The sequence below is a fragment of the Heptranchias perlo genome, chromosome 18, assembly GCF_035084215.1.
Source record: "Heptranchias perlo isolate sHepPer1 chromosome 18, sHepPer1.hap1, whole genome shotgun sequence".
In the NCBI taxonomy this organism is placed as follows: Eukaryota; Metazoa; Chordata; class Chondrichthyes; order Hexanchiformes; family Hexanchidae; genus Heptranchias; species Heptranchias perlo.
Window position 1 is genome coordinate 25,237,454 of NC_090342.1, and position 18,896 is coordinate 25,256,349.

Sequence of the window (18,896 nt, forward strand, 5' to 3'; positions counted from 1 at the left end):
CAGCGCATTGTGGCTGCAGTGTGTACCATCTACAATATGTATTGCAGCAATTTGCCAAGGCTTCTTCGACAGCATCTCCCAAACCCGTGACCTCTACCACCTAAAATGCAGCAGGTGCATGGGAACACCACCACCTGCAAGTTCCCCTCCAAGTCACACCATCCTTACTTGGAAATATATCGCCGTTCCTTTATCGTCGCTGGGTTCAAAATCCTGGAACTCCCTACCCAACTGTACTGTGGGAGAACCTTCAAGCGGTTCAAGAAGGCAGCTCACCACCACCTTCTTAAGGGCAATGAGGGATGGGCAATAAATGCTGGCCTTGCCAGCGACGCCCACATCCTATGAATAAAAAAAAAGTTTGTGGCTGGGGCTAAAGACGATGGCTTTTGTCTTCCCAATTTTGAATGGATGAAATTGTGGCTCATCCACAACTGGATACTGGACAAGCAGTCTGACAACACAGAGGCGGTGTAGGGGTCAAGTGAGATGATGGAGAGGTAGAGCTGAGTGTCGTCAGGGTACATGTGGAAACTGACCTTATGTCTGCAGATTATGTTGCCAAGTGGCAGCATGTAGGTAAAGAAGAGAAGGGGGCCAAGGTTAACTCCCTGGGGGACTGCAGAGTTAAAAGTGCAGGGGCGGGAAGGAAGTTCAATCCTGGAATGCTCTGGCTATGATCGGATAGGTAAGAGTGGAAAAGTAAGGGCAATCTCACTGAGCTGGACAATAGAGCAGAGGTATTGGAAGAGGATGGTGTGGTCGACTGTGTCAAAGGCTTCAGAGAGGTCAAGTAGGATGAGGAGAGAAAATGCTCCATGGTCACAGTCACAGAGGATGTCATTTGTGACTTTGGTTCAGTGCTATGGCAGGGGTGGAAACCTGATTGGAGAGATTGGCAGGAATGATGGGCACAGATTTGGGAGGTGACAACACATTCAAGGACTTTGTAGAGGAAAGGGAGGATGGAAGGGCTAAAGGTGGATTTTTTGAGGTGGGGGGAAATGACAGTGTTTTTTAAAGGGAGAGGGCTAATACCAAAGGAGAGGGAACCATTTACAATGTCAGCTAGAATGAGGGCCAGAAAGGGAAGTTGGGTGGTCAGTAGTTTTGTGGAAATGGGATCAAGAGAGCAGCAGTTGGGACTCATGGACAAGATGAGCTTAGAGAGGGCATGAGGGGAGATAGGAGAGAAACTACAGAAAAACGTGGGTTCAGGACTAGAGTAAGGATGAGCCTGTGGGGAGGTTTGGCTTGGTGGGTATGGGGAAGGGGGGAAGAAGCACCCCGTATCTCGAACCACCTGTGAGCCAGTGAAAAGTTACTAATCTACACAAAAAATGGCACAAAAACATTTATTTTTGCACAGAATGAAATAGATTTGTAAAATGTTTGCTACCACCAGTTGAAATTTGGCAGTGGGTTGACTAAACCTAATGTGCTAAGTATAAAAACCGGATAATTGGATAACATTTAATGCTTGGATCAGGATTTATGCTTGGATGAGTAATTCTGCATCCACCGATCAGGGTGAATGAGAACTAGCTGGGTATATAGGAGTTCTATGATTGGATTGGGTAAGTGTTTGGAGCCAACTGAATTTTGAGGAACATAACAGGATTAGGAATGTTATGTGCGTGAGAAACCGAATAATTGTCACATTTAGTTGGTTAAATTAGTATAGAATCTCTATGCTGCATAACATGCTCTGATTCAAAGGGTGCAGTTATATTTCAGGCTTTAACCTTCTTTATAATTGCAAACACGGATGAAATTAGCAAAAAAAAACAGAATTGACTATATGAAGTCTCACTTCATATCAAGTCTCACATGATATAAATACTATTGGGCTCCAGTACATACATTACAGGGGAGCAAAATGTGCCATATCAGCTTCATTGCAACTGCCCCATCCTCCCTCACACATTTTTATTTCACTCATCCTTCTCCTCGGATCATATAAAATACAGTAAAATCTAATCCACTGTTTCGCCTTGTGGAGATTGTGGGGGATCTGTGATTTTAACATAGTGAGATACATGAGTAGGTTTTGGTGCGATGCAAACTGCTGTAAGAGTGCAGTGGAAAGTTAGACTAGAAGGGGGGAACAGATGAACTATCACCAGCCATGTTTGTATCCCAGAGCTGTGAATAACTGCCCACGACATTGTTAGCATTCGATCGAATATGCCCCCAAGGAGCCCTAGCAAAACTGAGGTCAATGAGGGAAAACCCTCCAGTGGCTGGAGTTATGGCTGACAGAAAAGAAGATGGTTATGGTTGTTGGCCAATCACCGAAGCCCAAGGACGTTGCTGCACGATCTGCTAAAGGATGTGGCCTCTACCTAACCATCTTCAACTGTTTCATCAATGACCTTTCATCCATCATAAGGTCAGGAGTGGGGCTGTTCGCTGACGAGTCTACAGTATTCAACTCCACTCGCAACTCCTCCAATAATGACGCAGCTCATTCCAGCCAACAACAAGACGTGGATAGCATACAGGCTTGGGCTGACAAGGGGTCACCACACGCCAGAAATTTAGCTGGACCAGCCATATTAACACCGTGGCCACAAGAACAGGGCAGAGGCTGGGTATTCTGGAAACACTTTAAGGTTTCTCCACCATCTATTAGGCACAAGTTAAGAGTGCGATGGAATACTGAAAATGCTGGACGTCATTCAGGACTGAGCAGTTCACTGGGAAGCAGCAATGTCGTGGGAAAGCCATCACCTCCAAGTCACACACCACTCTGAGTTGGACATATAGCACCATTCCTTCAACACTGCTCGGACAATATCCTAGAAATCCCTCCCTAGCATCATTACCACAAGGACTGCAGCGGTTCAAGGAGAAGGCTCAACACCACCACCTCAGGGCTGGGATATAAATGTGGTTTTACTAATGTCGCCCACATCCCAAGAATATTATTTTTTAAATCCATTTAAAGTGGAGGTGCAAATTGAGCTCTTGCCTGTGAAGTATGTCTTTGTGGTATTTCCCATTATTTGAATTGGTCGCTATTATTTAAAACATAATTGTGCTATTTTTGTTAATGATAACTGTTTCCAGCAGAAAAGAAAATGCTCAGGAAATTGTCCATACATGAAGTTCATGTTTATTATAACTGTAATTATGTGTAATGTTTAGTGATGTTTAAAGTTGTTATTTTAATGATTATCACATGGCATTGGTAATTTAAGCGGTATGTCAGGTCTGTGAGATGATCCAAATCATTTACTCACTGTTCCTTTCAGGTTATCAAATACATGCTTGGATTGAACCACCTGTCCCGAGTGTGTAATATTGCTAGGTTCAGATTTCACTGCCGTGGATTGCAAGGTTTCTTTAGCTTCAATTTAAACCAGCGGAATGCCAACCACTTGTAACGCTATGTGTAAGATGTTGGACTGGCACTTTAGAATAATTTAATCTTTTCTGAGCTGACAATAAATCAGTCTTTGTGCCATTACAGTTTTTTTTATGAATGTGCTATTGGTGTCACTGCTAATATGTGTCAAATACTTTGACAGAAGGCTGTTGATGAAATACAGGACTAAGAAGTATTTGAAAGCATCACAGATGGGATGATGTTTTCATAGCTGTCACAAAATGAGAGTACTTTTTGCTAACAAATACAGATTTTCAATAATTTACCAAATTTATTGAGCAGCAAAATAAAGTGTGTTGCTGAAAGGGGAGACCGCCATTTCTTTTCGCTCAGTCCATTTATACAGGCCAATGATGCAATTTCCCTCAGTGGTTTCCCATCCATTTAGAAAGCTGCATCAGACAAAAAAAAATCACTTAAAAAACACGTGAAATCAATGGAAATGACAATCAGTCGGTTTCTATAACACGCCAGTTTTACACCTAAGAGGTGAGTTGACACCAGAGTCTATGGAGGAATTTTAACACCTAGGCAGGGTCGGCGGGACATGCGGGCTACCTGCTCGGGAGCTGCCCTGGGAGGCCCAATCCATTTTAACGGCAGGGCCTCTGTAACATCCCACCGGCCAGCTGCCCACCTGAAACAGGCATCCAGAGGCAGTTTGTGGCTTTGGGCCTATTAAGGTCAAGCAGCAGTCAGGTAAGTTGTGGGGGGGGCGGGGTGGGGGGCATTTGAGAGGATATCGCAGGTGGGAAGGGGAAGAGCCCAGGGTGGCAGCGGGCCAAAATTTCTTTCTGTATTGTTCATCCAGACTCCACAAAGATAGGTTTTACACTTATGTTACAGTCCCTCTAGTGGGTGTCCACCAGACTTTACTGAACGGAGCATTTGCGGTGGCTTCCCTGCTCAGTGGGCGGTTAACATTGTATTGGGATCCTATTTAAATGATAGGACCCCGATTTGCATATATCTATGAGGCACATGTATTGATGTCCCCAAACTAGAGGAATATCACCAATTCTTGGACTTGGAATACTGAATGTTGCTGTTGTATTAATGTGCTTGTTCCTAAGCTAGCTTTCTGTCTAGTGTTACTTGCCTTGCACTATAAATTGACAGCTATCAGTTCATTACTAAAATCTGAGGTAAAATCATTTTAAATGATAAGTTTTGTTTTCATAATTTGCAAGAGACCAATATTTCTTGCAGAAGATAATACGGATGTGAACTGAATGGTATTGACAGCGAGGAAGGGGGTTCCAATATTACTTGGGGCAGGCAACGGCATTGGAGTGGGTCATTACAGTGAAGAGAGGATATGGAGGGAAGTTTTCATCTGGTTCGTTGGAAGCTGAAGTAACAGGAGCCTTAGGAAAGGCAGCAGGAATAAGGATAGAGGCCAGAGGGATAAGGGACCATGTAATCATTGCTAAGGCAGAGAATTCATTCTTTTCAAATTCGCGTTTCACGTGACCAGGAAAACATGGTCTTTTTAGAGTTTTCAGACAACGCGTTTAATGTAGTGTACATGGATTTTAGCAAGACTTTTGACAAGGTCCCACAAGGCAGACTGATCAAAAAAGTAAAAGCCCATGGGATCCAAGGAAAAGTGGTTAGTTGGATCCAAAATTGGCTCAGTGGCAGCAAGCAAAGGGTAATGGTTGACGGGTGTTTTTACAACTGGAAGGCTGTTTCCAGTGGGGTCCCGCAAGGCTCAGTACTAGGTCCCTTGATTTTTGTGGTATTTATTAATGATTTGGATTTGAATGTGTGGGGTTTGATCAAGAAGTTTGCAGATGATACAAAAATTGGCCATGTGGTTGGTAGTGAGGAGGAAAGCTGTAGTCTACGGGAAGCTATCATTGGACTGGTCAGGTGGTCAGAAAAGTGGCAAATGGAATTCAATCCAGAGAAGTGTGAGGTAATGCATTTGGGGAGGTAATGCAATAAATGGGAGGATACTGAGAGGTGTAGAGGAACAGAGGGATCTTGTAGTGCATGTCCACAGATCCCTGAAGGAAGCAGGACAGGTAGATAAGGTGGTTAAAAAGGCATACGGGATACTTTCATTTATTAGCTGAGGCACAGAATATAAGAGCAGGGAGGTTGCACTATAACTGTATAAAACATTGGTTAGGCCACAGCTTGAGTACTGCGTACAGTTCTGGTCATCACATTACAGGAAAGATGTGATTGTGCTCGAGAGGATACAGAGGAGATTTACGAGGATTTTGCCAGGGCTGGAGAATTTTAGCTATGAGAAAAGATTGGATAGCCTGGGGTTGTTTTCTTTGGAACAAAGGAGGCTGAGGGGAGATTTAATTGAGGTATATAAAATTATGACATGACTAGATAGAGTGGATAGGGAGGACCTATTTCCCTTAGCAGAGGGGTCAGTGACCAGGGGGCATAGATTTAAAGTAATTGGTAGAAGGATTAGAGGGGAGCTGAGGAGAAATGTTTTCACCCAGAGGGTGGTGGGGGTCTGGAACTCACTGCCTGAAAGAGTGATAGAGGCAGAAACCCTCAACTCATTTAAAAAGTACTTGGATGAGCACTTGAAATGTCGTAACGTACAGGGCTACGGACCAAGTGCTGAAAAGTGGGATTAAGCTGGAAAGCTTTTTTTCAGCCGGCACGGACACGATGGGCCAAATAGCCTCCTTCTGTGCCGTAATTTTCTATGATTCTATGATATCTAAGGCTGTACCTTATAGAGTTACATGAATATATTTACTCGAGTTACATTTTGAGTTAAAGGTATTTGAATAAAATAACAAGGAGCAGGCAGAATAAAGTGTACAAGAGGAGAAAATAATCACATCCAATAAGGTTGTTGGCCATCAGTAATTAGCTAATATTAAAAACATTAAAATAATTGAATATGAGGTCCAGAATTGATACTAGAATCAATATTGATCAATTGCTTACCATTTAAAAGAGACTGTAACCAGAGCCATCAACCTTTACTGGCACCCTTAAAAGAAACATCATAGTGAAAAATCACACACATTCTGTTTGGTTAAATGGGTTTTGACCTTATGCCTTTTTGCTACTTCAGAACGGTGAAGTGTAAAGCCAAATGGGGCTAGTGGTGTAATAGATGTATGAAGTTCAGTGTCAATGAAATGGGGAAGGTGACAGACAAGGAATGTGTCCCAATGGTGTAGTCTAAGTGCCATGGATAAAGATTCTCTGGGGAAATGTTTCTCATTAGTTCTCAGATACAGTTCAGTAATTCAATAGCCATAGGTTAACATTAGTCAAGAGACAAAATATGGTGGCTTGTATAGTTTTACTTCTTTCCATTTTTTTTTACAGCCACACTGCTTTGAAAAAATCATGAGCAGTGATGTTGCTTAGAGCAAGCTTGGAAGTTGTCCTACAAAATGCATGCAGACTTCATTAGAATTTGGCAAGCAGCTAACAGATTTCATATAATATTCATATTTCTTTTGGATAAAATTCTGAACAATGAATTTAAGAACTTGCACGTCAAAAGAATGAATATTCTGCATCTTTTTTCCACCAAAAATTAAGGATGTCATTGGTCATGCACCATTCGTACATGTTACAGAAATCACAAAAGTATTCAGTGACCAAAATAATTAAGAAAAACAGGGAATGGCTAAAAATAAACAGAGGATACTCACCATTAGGTGTTTAAAACAGGCATTTTGTCCCACAACTAAGCATGACCAAATAATTAATGAACATCACAGATATAAGATGTGCAGATTCCTCTTCCTGTGTAAAATAAATACTTTATTCAATATACATTTCAAATATAATAGATAATTGCTAATTTGCTATAATTTTAAACTGGACTATTTCATATTCCCCATAATTTTATGCAAACCCCCTTTCATCTGTGTCCAGGGTGGTGCTAAAAATCTCACAGCACCTTTAAATGAGAGATAACTAATCTCTCCCCCCCAAAAAAACACATCTTAATAATTTGCTATACAGCGAGTTTTAATTTCTAGCTTTCAGACTCTTTGGGAGAGTAAAAATGATTCAATATTATTCTGTTTTACATTAAAATCTTGTGATTAAATATCAACAACAGCAAGGAACCTTCCCTAGCCTACTAAATGAAAAATTAACTCAGGGAACACATCCTTGTTACCAGGAAGGTTGTAATGTTAAAATGTATTTCTCTTTATATTTGTCTTATTTACAGTCACAGTGATTCAGGAAGCTAGAATTGAAACTATCCAATGCAAAAATATTAAAATATATATTTAGATCTGTGAGAATAGAAGTTATTGAAACTGAGGACTGTCCAGTGAGCAAGTAGCCCCATTAATGACACCTAAATAACACAAATTTATACTGCACCTTATATACCCATACCTTTAGTACAAATTTTGTAATATATGCATTAATAATTAAGCATGACCAATAGCATTATTTGAGCCTGGTGGACTGGTTTGAAACAGTAACAGAATTGTCTAATGATTCAAGATCGAGCTAATTTCATTTTAATGAAGAAAATGCTTGCTTTGGTATCTTTCATTTTAGCAGTATTATTGAGTCGTCCTTTTTAATAACATTCAATTTCATTTTTAATACTGGCATAAATATGTACATTGGAAGAACATTTTACACACGTTTAAAATATTATTATCACATTTGCTAGGAAGTAGCTTTAAATTCAAATACTGGATTTCCAACAAGCCACAGATAAGCTGCTGGCTCTTTTACACTGGCCTGATTCTAATCCACTTCACAGTTGCTCTGGGGCAGCTTGATAGTGTTAACTCTACCATAATAGTTCAGACATTGCATCAGTACGGGTTCATTAGTGCTAGTCAATGCACCAACAGCTAATTCACAAAAAAGCTTTACAATCTCCAGCTCCACTTAAACTAAAGATCAGGTTAAAAGCGTCTCAGTCCAATTGTAAGAATTTCTTACGTAAAGGCAATGAAAATCTGTGCGAGGGAGGGGGGTAAGCCAGGCGTAGGTGTCGGGATGCACTTGCCGAGGATAGCTGCCGCTGACCCTAGCAGATTTACCGGAGTCAGTGGGAGTTCCTTTGTTTAGCATGGGAACGACAGGCACTCGTGCCACCGATACTTCATCTAGGGCCCTCACCACGTTTGAGGACCCAGAAAGTCTGGTGGAGGAGTGCCAGAGTGAGGGGTGTGCTTACAAAGGGGGCAGCTTTAAAATCTATTCTTTTTAAAGTGGAAATTTTTCTTCAGGGGCCCAGGCCTCAATCCTGGCCCTCGCCCCCCACCCCCAGATCAGCCCCGCAGTCAGTGGCTGTCGGGGAAGTATGCCTGGTGTCATCATACGCATACACCATGTCCCAATCAAGGCCTAGGACATGGGAAGTCTGCCGTTTGGAGTTCCCACTCTTGACCCTACTCTTACGTCAATAGTCATGCTTTAGACAGATGGAGACACCAGCACCAGTAGGCTGTTGAGAATATTTCATCGCAAGGCTGGGAGCCAACATTACTAGGTTCCGGCCAAGTTTCTGACTGTTCTGGCATATTCCTGACGAATTTAAGGGCGGAGTACATTCAAGCAATGGTGTATTTATAGTGTCAATGTATCTTGGTGTATATTTAGAACCATAAGCCCCGGTATTTACGGAGAGGCAGGGAGGAAGCGGAGGCATGTGTCAGCAGCCGGGAGACCTGGAAACTAAGAGAAGGCGAATTTAAGAGCAGGGCCTCATTAGAGATAGAGATCACCACGGGGGGAGAGATCACGGGGGAGTGAGAGATAGAGATCACGAGGGGAGACATCGCTGGGGGACAGGGCAGATCGCAGCAGGTTTGCTTGAAGGGAAGCACTCCTGCTCCTCCTGCTCTACAAGCATTGCTGGAAAAGCACTTAACTGCTGGATCCAGCAGCTCCCGCCTCCTTCAGCTGCCAGGTTGGCTGAGCCCTGGGAAACCCGGCCCACACCGTTAAATTTAAATGGCTGCCAAAATCTGAGGAACGGAGCCTCATTAGCATATTAAAATCACTGGCCCGCATCTCCAGAGCGGGTTACTCAGCCACCCCCCAACCCTTTGCGGTTAAACCAGAAGTAGGCAGATTCATAGCAACCCTCTCCCGCCGTTCGTAGGAGGGTTAAAATTCCCCCCATAGATTCAAATTAGCCTACTGTTTGTACACCTTCATTACCTAAAGATTATTCTTATGTTGGTGCAAAGAAATTTACTAGTCATACTTTCCCCAATATTTGGAAACTGACTTACTTTTTCAAAGCTCAGACTGTAACCCACAGGGTCCATGCCATGCTTTCTGTCAACCCCCATTTAAAATGCAAACCACTTTTAATCACAATTTTGCTTTGGCAAAATGGAGGAATGTTCAGAATCAGCCAGCAGGTGAAGTTCCCATCAACGTACATCGCACAAATAAGCATCAACTCCCAATGATTTATAAACATGGTTGTGACATTTTTAAAAAAATTATCATTCTCCAGTTTCATTTTTATTGCACAGAAACTTGGATTAATTTTTTGTATTGCGCCATCCTTGGGCTGATTTTCTATTCATTAAAAGTTACACAGCGCATACATTGGAACCTACTTTCTAACCGTATAATGGGCGTAAATAAATAGTTTATAATCGGAGATGTCCCCAGAATCCTTTCTTCATTTCAAATGGATGGGTTAGGTTTAGCTTTGAACATAATTGAAATTATCTTCACCCTTGTATTCCTGACCCAGTCAAATGTCTTTCCATTTTCTGTCTAACTGAATTCTTCGAGCCACATTTTCTTTCATTTGTGAAGTTCAACAAATGAGAAATAAGACTGGAAAGACAGATTTGGCTGAGTTAAGAATATGGGCATAATTGATTTTGAAGGAAAGGGCTTTAAAACTATATCATACTTTCACATTCCTGAATGCTACTTGAAACAATAGTGCTTTAATTTTAGCAGAAAAATATCACTTGCCATTCGGGTAGGATTAACAAGCACATTATTTAGATGTTAAAATAAGGTTATAATTTGTAATTCTCATTTACATTAATAGCTTAAGGAACCCAAAGCCACTCCACTGCCTGTCATCTGCAGCTATCAAAGGAATTGTTCCTGTCAATAACTTGTCAGGCAGCTTCTATTGACAAAACACAACAAAATGAAGATGGATGGGATAGATGGGAGGAAAAATATCATTAGACTTTGTCCTGTCAGTACAGAGTGGCATATTAAGACACAGAACAATAAAAGGGGGGGGAAAAAGCAAATGGTATCGCTCTTTAGTTCAGGCTGTGAAAGCAGTGAAAAACGTTTAAATTACAGCCTGACAAAAAGTGATCTCAGGATTGTGACGACCTCTCCCAATAATTAAATTTATTGCAATTTGATTCTCCAAAGTTGCAGTTTGTCACTTTTGCTGAGCCTTTTATAATCCCCACTCTATAGTCTTGTTATACACTGCAAAATTTGGTTGGACCACATCAAACACCTGCTCCACGGTTAAATCCTCCTGTTGCTCCAGAATCATTGCCAAATGCAAACAGTTCATGGATTTCTTCATCTCAAATATTGAGAGCATCACGACAGCTGCCTCAGGGCCATCTCTTCCTCCCTAAAGCCGACCACTTTCCAACCTCCCGCTCAGTCTAACCCTAAACCCATCATTTTGCAACTTCTCTCCAATTCCTCCGCCCCTATATTCTCCAAGCTAATTTCCTCTCCCTCGATCTCCTCTCCAACCAATTACTGACTTCTCAACCACCTTTCCTGGCCCTAGTGCTCACCAACATTGATAATGGCTCCCTCTGTTCAGACATTGCCCCTCACCCTTTCAAAGCTGCATCATCATCCACCTCTTCAAAAGCCTATCCTTAAATGGTCATCCCCTTCAACTACTACCCTAACTTTAATCTTCACTTCTAATCCTAGTTCCTCGAATGTGTCATCACCTCTCAGCTGTATGCTCACCTCTCCCACAGCTTCCTGTCCTAATACCTTCTGTCCACTTCCTTGCCTACCCATAGCACCTAAATTCCCCTGGTGACTGCGACTGTGGTGCTTTATCCTCCTTGTCTCCCTTGACCTTTCTGCTGATGGTTGATCACACCATTCTCTCCATTCTCCTCCATAATTTATCTCAGTGGGGCAGCCCTTGCATGGCTACCAGTCTCAATGCAACCAGTGCATCTGCAGCAATGGATTCTCCTCTAGCTCCCATTGGATCAGTTCCAGATTTCCTCATCCTTAGCCCCCTCCTCATTGTTGTCTACATACTTCCGCTCAGTGACATTACCCATAGACACAGGGTCAGCTTCCACAGGAACGCTGATGCCATCCAGCTCTACCTCTCCACCATTTCCCTTGGCCTCATCACCATCTTCATGCTATCAAATTGCGTGTCTGATATTAAGTTATGAATAATCCAGAATTTCTTACAATTGAATATAGAGAAGACCAGAGCCATTGATTTCAGCCTGCCAAAAAATCACACCCTTGTCGTTAACTTTATCTCCCTCCTTGACTGCTCACTCAGATTGACTAGTCTGTATGTAACTTTGGCATTCTGCTTAACCCAGAACTGAGTTTCAAACCCCACATCCTATCCACTACCATGGCCGCTTACTTCCACCTTCACAACATTGTTTGCCTCCATCACTACTTTTCCCCAATCTCCTCCTTGCTGGCCATCTAACCTCCACCCCACATGAAGTCTAAATCATCTAAAACTTTGCTGCTCACATCCTGTTGCACACTAAGCCCTGCATACTCCCATCCTTCTTGGGCTACATTGGCTTCCTATCCCCCAACAAATTGAATTTGAAATCATCATCCTCATCTACAATTCTCTCCATAACATCTGCAACCTTCTCCAGACCCATCTACATCCTCTGGTCCTCTGACTCTGACCTCCTGTGAATCCCTCCTTCTCCCTACTCCACCTTCAATGTCAAAGCTTTCAGCCACCTGAGCCCTACACTTCATTACTTCCTCCCCAAACTCTTTTGTCTCTCTACATCACTCTGCACTTTTAAGAGCCTTCTCAATATATGTGTCTTTGTTTAAACTTTTAGTCATCTCTGCTAACCTCCCACACAGGCCCAATGAACATTCCTTTCCTTCTCTGTGTAGCATGCTAGGATATTTTCTAGGTTAAAGGCAAGCTATTGTTATTATTGCCCTAGACTGAAATATTTAAAGCATCACTTGAAGTCAACTTAGGTCAATTGAAAGCACAATCACCTCTGAAGGCTGTGTATTGAAACCCGAGTCTAGAGCCCCGATTTTAACTCAGGGTGAGAGGTCAGCATGGGGCCGATGGGATGAGCGGCATGCTCACCCCGGCTCGCCAATGTGAGGCCTGGGCCATTTTAACATCCAGGCCTCATTACCATAGTCCAGGTCCGACTCCCGCCCAAACCCAGCGGGAATGACGTGGAGGCTGGCGGGTGGGAGCAAGGTAAGAGTGGCAGTAGACCACCATCGAGGACTTACGGGAACAGTCCCCAACAGTCAGGCAAGTGGATTGGGGGCAGCCAGAAGCTATCATGGTTGGGGGTGGACAGAAACCCGGAGAGGCCCAAAATTTCCTGTGAGACCCAGAGAATCAGTCCTGCTCCTCCTGGCCCACAAGGAAACCTTAAAAAATAAAAATAACTTACCTTCTAAGCTCTCTTCTAGGCCTGCTGCTCCTTGGTGCCCGGTGTTCCTGGTAAAGCCAGCACCGGACATCGAATGCCTGACACGAAGTAAAAATCGGAGTCTGAATTACATCATCAGACCCCAACTTTTGCATCTCATTAAGGACCTCGTCTGCCTGGGGCCTCACTCACTGCCCAATACGCACCTGTTAAAATGCCGTGTGGCGCAAGTTTGGTGAAAGGACGGAGTAGCATGCTGCCATGGTTTTAACCCTCGCATGCCCTGTTCTTGTCATGTGGGGGGCTTAAAATGGGCGTTTAGGATTTGAGCATGTAATCTAGGCTGACAATTCAGCGCAGTACTGAGGGAGTGCTACATTACCAGAAGTGACATGCTTTATTAGATGAGATATTAAACCAAGGCCCTGCGTGCCTATTCCAGTAGTTCAGGTGAATGTTAATATCCTATGGCACTATTTGAAGTATCCTGGCCAACAATCTTCCCTCAATCAAAACCACCACAAACAGGTTAACTGTGTTGGATAATCCCTATCCTTTTTAATAACAGACTCGAAAAGCTAGAGACAGTACTGTAATATGTCCGACAATTAACTACATTTATTATTATTTCAAACCATTTCTCTTCAGACTACATACAGAGCAGTACATGCAGTCTTACATCTAGAAACTTACGTGTAAAGAACTTCCTGGGAATCATGAGCAATGCCTATCCTGGCCGTTCATGGTAGCTCTCCTTGAAGCTAGCCAAAGTTCCTACTGAGTGAAGCTTTGTGTCTCTTTCTCTACCATTTTAAAAACAAGTTTTCATTGTCTAATTCTTTTTGAGTTTTATTTGTCGGGTGTTTTAGGGCCTTTAGGTCATTGAACAGATTGTTGGACACGCACAAAGATAGGGACATATCCTAGTGAATATCCTGGTCAGTATCCTGTTACATTGTCTAAGATTTCATCCTTCAGCAACCTTTGCTTCCTATCTTTGTTCTTTCTGATCTATGGCTTTTGTGCTGGAGAGTCATTGTGATGAAAAGATAAGATCTGCCAGTATACTGATTCTGATTTACTCATGGTTTAATCATAATTGCTACCTTAGCTGTTCCGCATTAAAAAAAATGTAAAACATATCTATATTCTTATGTTGGCCAGATTGCAAGATCAAGTGTAGCATGTAGTCAAAGCATTCACCTCAGATAAAGGAACAACTATAAATCATTATAAGCCATTCTCTGATCTTATTCCTGTTGAACTCGGTTTGATAGAATGTGTAACCATAACCTGATTCATAGGGTAGATTTTTATTTTCATCACTGAGTGATAACTTCTATGATTACAATAAATGCTTTCCACCTCAAAATGTGTAAACATGCATACATTTATGGAAGTTTCTTACAACAAAAATAATGGGGAAACTGGCCACATTTTTGGTTCCAATATGTGAGACATTAGAAAGCAGATGCAATGATGAGCTCTCTTAACCAATATAGCATTTGAGAATTGGTGCCAGAAATAGTCCAGCTAGGTGTCAGCTGAAATCTGAAAAGTACCAGAATGTGACATGCAATACAAATGCTAACTGTACATACGAACTTAACATCTAGGAGCAAAAGTAAGTCATACGGCCCCTCGAGCCTGCTCTGCCATTCAATAAGATCATGGCTGATCTTCTCCCTCAACTCCACTTTCCCGACCTATCCCCATATCCCTTGCTTCCCTTAGTGTCCAATAATCTATCAATCTCAGTCTTGAATACACTCAATGACTGAGCATCCACAGCCCTCTGGGGTAGAGAATTCCAAAGATTCACAACCCTCTGAGTGAAGAAATGTTTCCTCACCTCGGTCCTAAGTGGCCAACCCCTTATCTTGAGACTATGACCCTTAGTTCTAGGCTTTCTAGCCGGGGAAACAGCCTCTCAGCATCTATCCTGTCAAGCCCTCTAAGAATTTTATACATTTCAATGCGATCACCCCTCATTCTTCTAAACTCCAGAGAATATAGGCCCATTCTACGCAATCTCTCCTCATAGGACAACCTTCTCATCCCAGGAATCAATCTAGTGAACCTTCGTTGCACCCCCTCTAAGGCAAGTATATCCTTCCTTAGGTAAGGAGACCAAAACAGTACACAGTACTCCCGGCGTGATCTCATCAGTGCCCTATATAATTGCAGCAAGATCTCCTTAGTCTTATACTCCAATCCTCTTGCAATAAAGGCTAACATACCATTTGCCTTCCTAATCGCTTGCTATACCTGCATGTTAACTTTCTGCAATTCGTGTACATGGACATCCAAAACCCGCTGACTACCAACATTTCTTGGTCTCTCACCTTTTCGAAAATATTCCGCATTTCTATTCTCCCTACCAAAGTGGATAATTTCACATTTCCCCGCATTATACTCCATCTGCCACCTTCTTGCCCAATCATTTAACCTGTCTACATCCCTTTGCAGCCTCCCTGCATCCTCCTCACAGCTTATTTTCCCACCTAGCTTTGTATCATCAGCAAACTTGGATACATACACTCGGTCCCGTCACCTATGTCATTGATAAATAGGTCGGTGTAGCTCCTCTGGGAGCTTCAATCACAGGTCGTTTCTTGCTTATTAAGGCAATATTTAAGCCTACAACTCGTCAAAGAATTTCACCAGGACAGTAAACTGCTCTAAGGATATTTTCTTCTCTTTCTGTTTGTACCTTTCTAAGTGAAAACAATTGTTAGCAGCTATCCTTTTTCAAAAATACTGTTCCACCATAATGTGGATTATTTGAGATTTGAAACAGGTGTGCGACAATTTTGTACATGTTGAATTTACAGAATTATTTAGTTCCAAAAATGGTACTTGAGGATGGAGATGCAACTAATTAGTGGAACAAAAACTGCTTCCTTTCCCATAATAAGTCTGAGGGAAAGTGTAATCACCTTATTGGAAATACATTGCAGCTGGAACAATTCTGCAAAGTCAATCTGGTCCACTCTTGTGGAGTTTGAAGTACATAACACAAGAGTACTAAAGATGTGAGAGCAGGTTGTCTGCTAACTGCTCAGCTGAGGGACTGCATGCAGCACAGTGTAAAACAAACAGAAGAAGAAATAGTAATCAAAAACAGGACTTTAAAATGACACAAGGGACATAGGCCTATTGATGAAACTGACAGGCAGATTGTTGAAAAAAGGACACTGCAGGTTTCGAAATATCAAGTTGTATAAAAGCAAATTCATTCCATTAATGATCTACTAATGTGGGGAAGCATAACATGTACATTATTTTATAGTGTTACATGGAGACAAGTTTACTAATTGAATTAAGAGAGTCTGATCATAACTGTTGCTCTGTATCTTCATTTATTTTCTGAGAAATAAAACAACTTCATGATTTATTCTAGGCTCATCTCAAAAGTGACTGCACTTCAAAGTAATTCAAAGCATTTCTGGGCTATCCTGAGAGAGCTGCTCAAGTGAGTATAAATGCAAGTTCTTTCTTTTACATTGATTGTTTGCCTGAGTCATTTAACTCGAACGATCACATCCTTGAAGAAGCCAACGGTATTATAGTTTCAGTACAGCTCTTAGATGGATCCAGTGTTCTGGCCTTATCCGCCACTCCAAACAACTTATTCCATTTAGAAAGCCAACTACTTCCTATATATTTTTCTTGCACCAAACACAGTTAAAACAAAAGCATCACAAAGCCAATCAGTGACAACAATTTTTACTTAAATACTGTAAACCATTAGTTTTTTTGCCCCAACGTTGTAAAAAAAAGCAAAGAACATATAGAAGTGTAGAACTTTTCCAGCAAGTTCATATACAGATGCTTAACAGACTCATTCTACATCCTTGTGTGCACGATAATTACACAGGCATTAACCCATTTAAAATGTCAGGGGCTGAAAACAATGGCTTCAGTCTTCCTAATGTTCAATTGAAGGAAAATCTGCTTCATCACAGACAGTCTGCCAGTACTGAGACCATCATGGGGTAGAGTGGAGTGGTGGAGAGGTAAAGCTGGGTGTTATCAGCACACGTACGGAAGCTGACCCTATGCCTGCAGATGATATCATCAAGGGGCAGCATGTAGACGAGGAATAGGATAGGTAAAAATATATTGCATAAATAATTAATACAAAGAATCAAAATGGTATTGCGTATATATAAAATAGCATTCACTTAAAAAAAATAAGTTCACAGTTCTATAAATTTAAATGGAATCAATGCCAACTGTTTTACTTATGAAATGTAAGCATATCAATTTCAGCTATTTGATGGATTGAAAAATTAGAAAATTTAACAGTCATTAAGTTCTGAAAAAAATTGATGACATCACATTAGAAGCCAACCTCCATAATTTTATCAGTAACATCATTCACTTTGCCTGATGTCCATAATATGGTTCTATCTACTTATCTAATTAATTGAGCCTCTCGACACCAACCTTTCACTACAGTGGTTGCCAAGAGAATAAAAGGTGTCATGGAACTTAGTCTTAAAGCAGCATTATCACATTAATTCAGCTTGATGACTGGCTTCTGGGAATTCAATAAATTGCAGTGAGTGAGGTTAGGAAGCATAAGATGAAGCTGACTGAAAGAAGAAGCTAGAATAGTAGTAGTAGCAATATAGTAACACCTCGACAGGATCTTTTATTTCGCTAAGAATGCTCTAAGAGGATAATGATCTCATCAGGAAATAATTTTGAACGTAATTACTTCCTTTAAATTCGACTGACTTTCCACATTGTTTTAATTCTTATACATGCCAGCTTCAGAATATGCAAAGGAAAACAATGTAGCTCTGTCAGCTCGTTTCTCCAGGCTAATAATTGTGCTGAAATTGCGAGCTGGCACTGAAGAGGAGGAAGAGGGCAAAGAAGATGTGTTGGCAGTTGTGGGAATGATGCAATATTGCTTAGGGAACTAAGACACCAGCTCCAGTTTTTCACAAATCATATGAATCATAAGAAAGCAGCAAGTTTGTATCAATAATTTTCATATTTCAACAGCATAACGCTAAAATTGATGAGTTATTTTGTCACTTAATTCTTCTGTGGATTGTATTAATAATAGCTTTGTAAAACATTGGAAAGTTTTTATGAAGTCTGCTAACCTTTATCAGCCTCTTGTTAACTGGAATTAACACTTCTCCTCATTATTGGTGTACTTTCTGGAAATGGAATCTTTCAGAATAATGATAATATCCTTTGTTGTCCAGAGAGCTGATGTCAACTATTTTTATAAAGAAATTCTTTCCTATTTCCCTCATGCACTTTCTTCTCCGTTTGGATTCTGATTCTTATCAATCAAAGTTCTTGTGTGTGTGTGTGTACGTGTGTGTGAGAACGTGAGTGTGTGTACATGCGTGTGTTAATCTCTGTCAGAAACATCAGGCTACTATCAGGCTGAACAAAATCAATGTAATCAAATGTTGCTGTGTGCTATGAAAATGTGTGGAAGAGGTGATTTTACAGAGCTATACAAGATAGTTAACAGTATGGAAAAGGTAAATCCAGAAAAGTAAACTAAGTAGGACTAACAGACACGACTTCAAATTAGTAAAAGGCAAATTTAGGACTATTATGAAATTCTTCTTCACACAAAAAGCAATCAACACATAGGCCTAGAAACTCGATCGCGCCCGTAAAGGGCGCATACCACTCAAACAAACTATTTGACTATGACAAGCACATTCTCTAAACACCCCACAAGAACATAACTAACACACGCCCTCCTTTCTTGCAGGAGAAAGTCGCACACAACTTGAGACAGGAGGCTGCCACCCTCTCTGGTTGTAGAGGGAGTGGAATCCCTTTCTATTGAGAAAAATGCCAAGATGGTGATTGGGAGCATGCAAGGCAATGTGGATGCAGTCTATGGCACCTTAGACCCTGGGGAAGCCTGC

At 41.5% G+C, this 18,896-nt stretch overlaps 1 long non-coding RNA gene across 1 annotated transcript in view; it reads right to left on the reverse strand.

Annotated features, from left to right (window-relative positions):
• Positions 1 to 3,633: 3,633 nt before the first annotated feature.
• Positions 3,634 to 18,896, reverse strand: part of LOC137334975 (uncharacterized) — a 44,053-nt gene continuing 28,790 nt past the window's right edge. The window contains exons 2-4 of the long non-coding RNA XR_010966288.1: positions 7,045 to 7,138; positions 6,323 to 6,368; positions 3,634 to 3,783 (exon numbers count right to left, since the gene is read on the reverse strand). This is a non-coding gene — a long non-coding RNA (uncharacterized lncRNA). The remainder of the gene's footprint in view (positions 3,784 to 6,322; positions 6,369 to 7,044; positions 7,139 to 18,896) is intronic.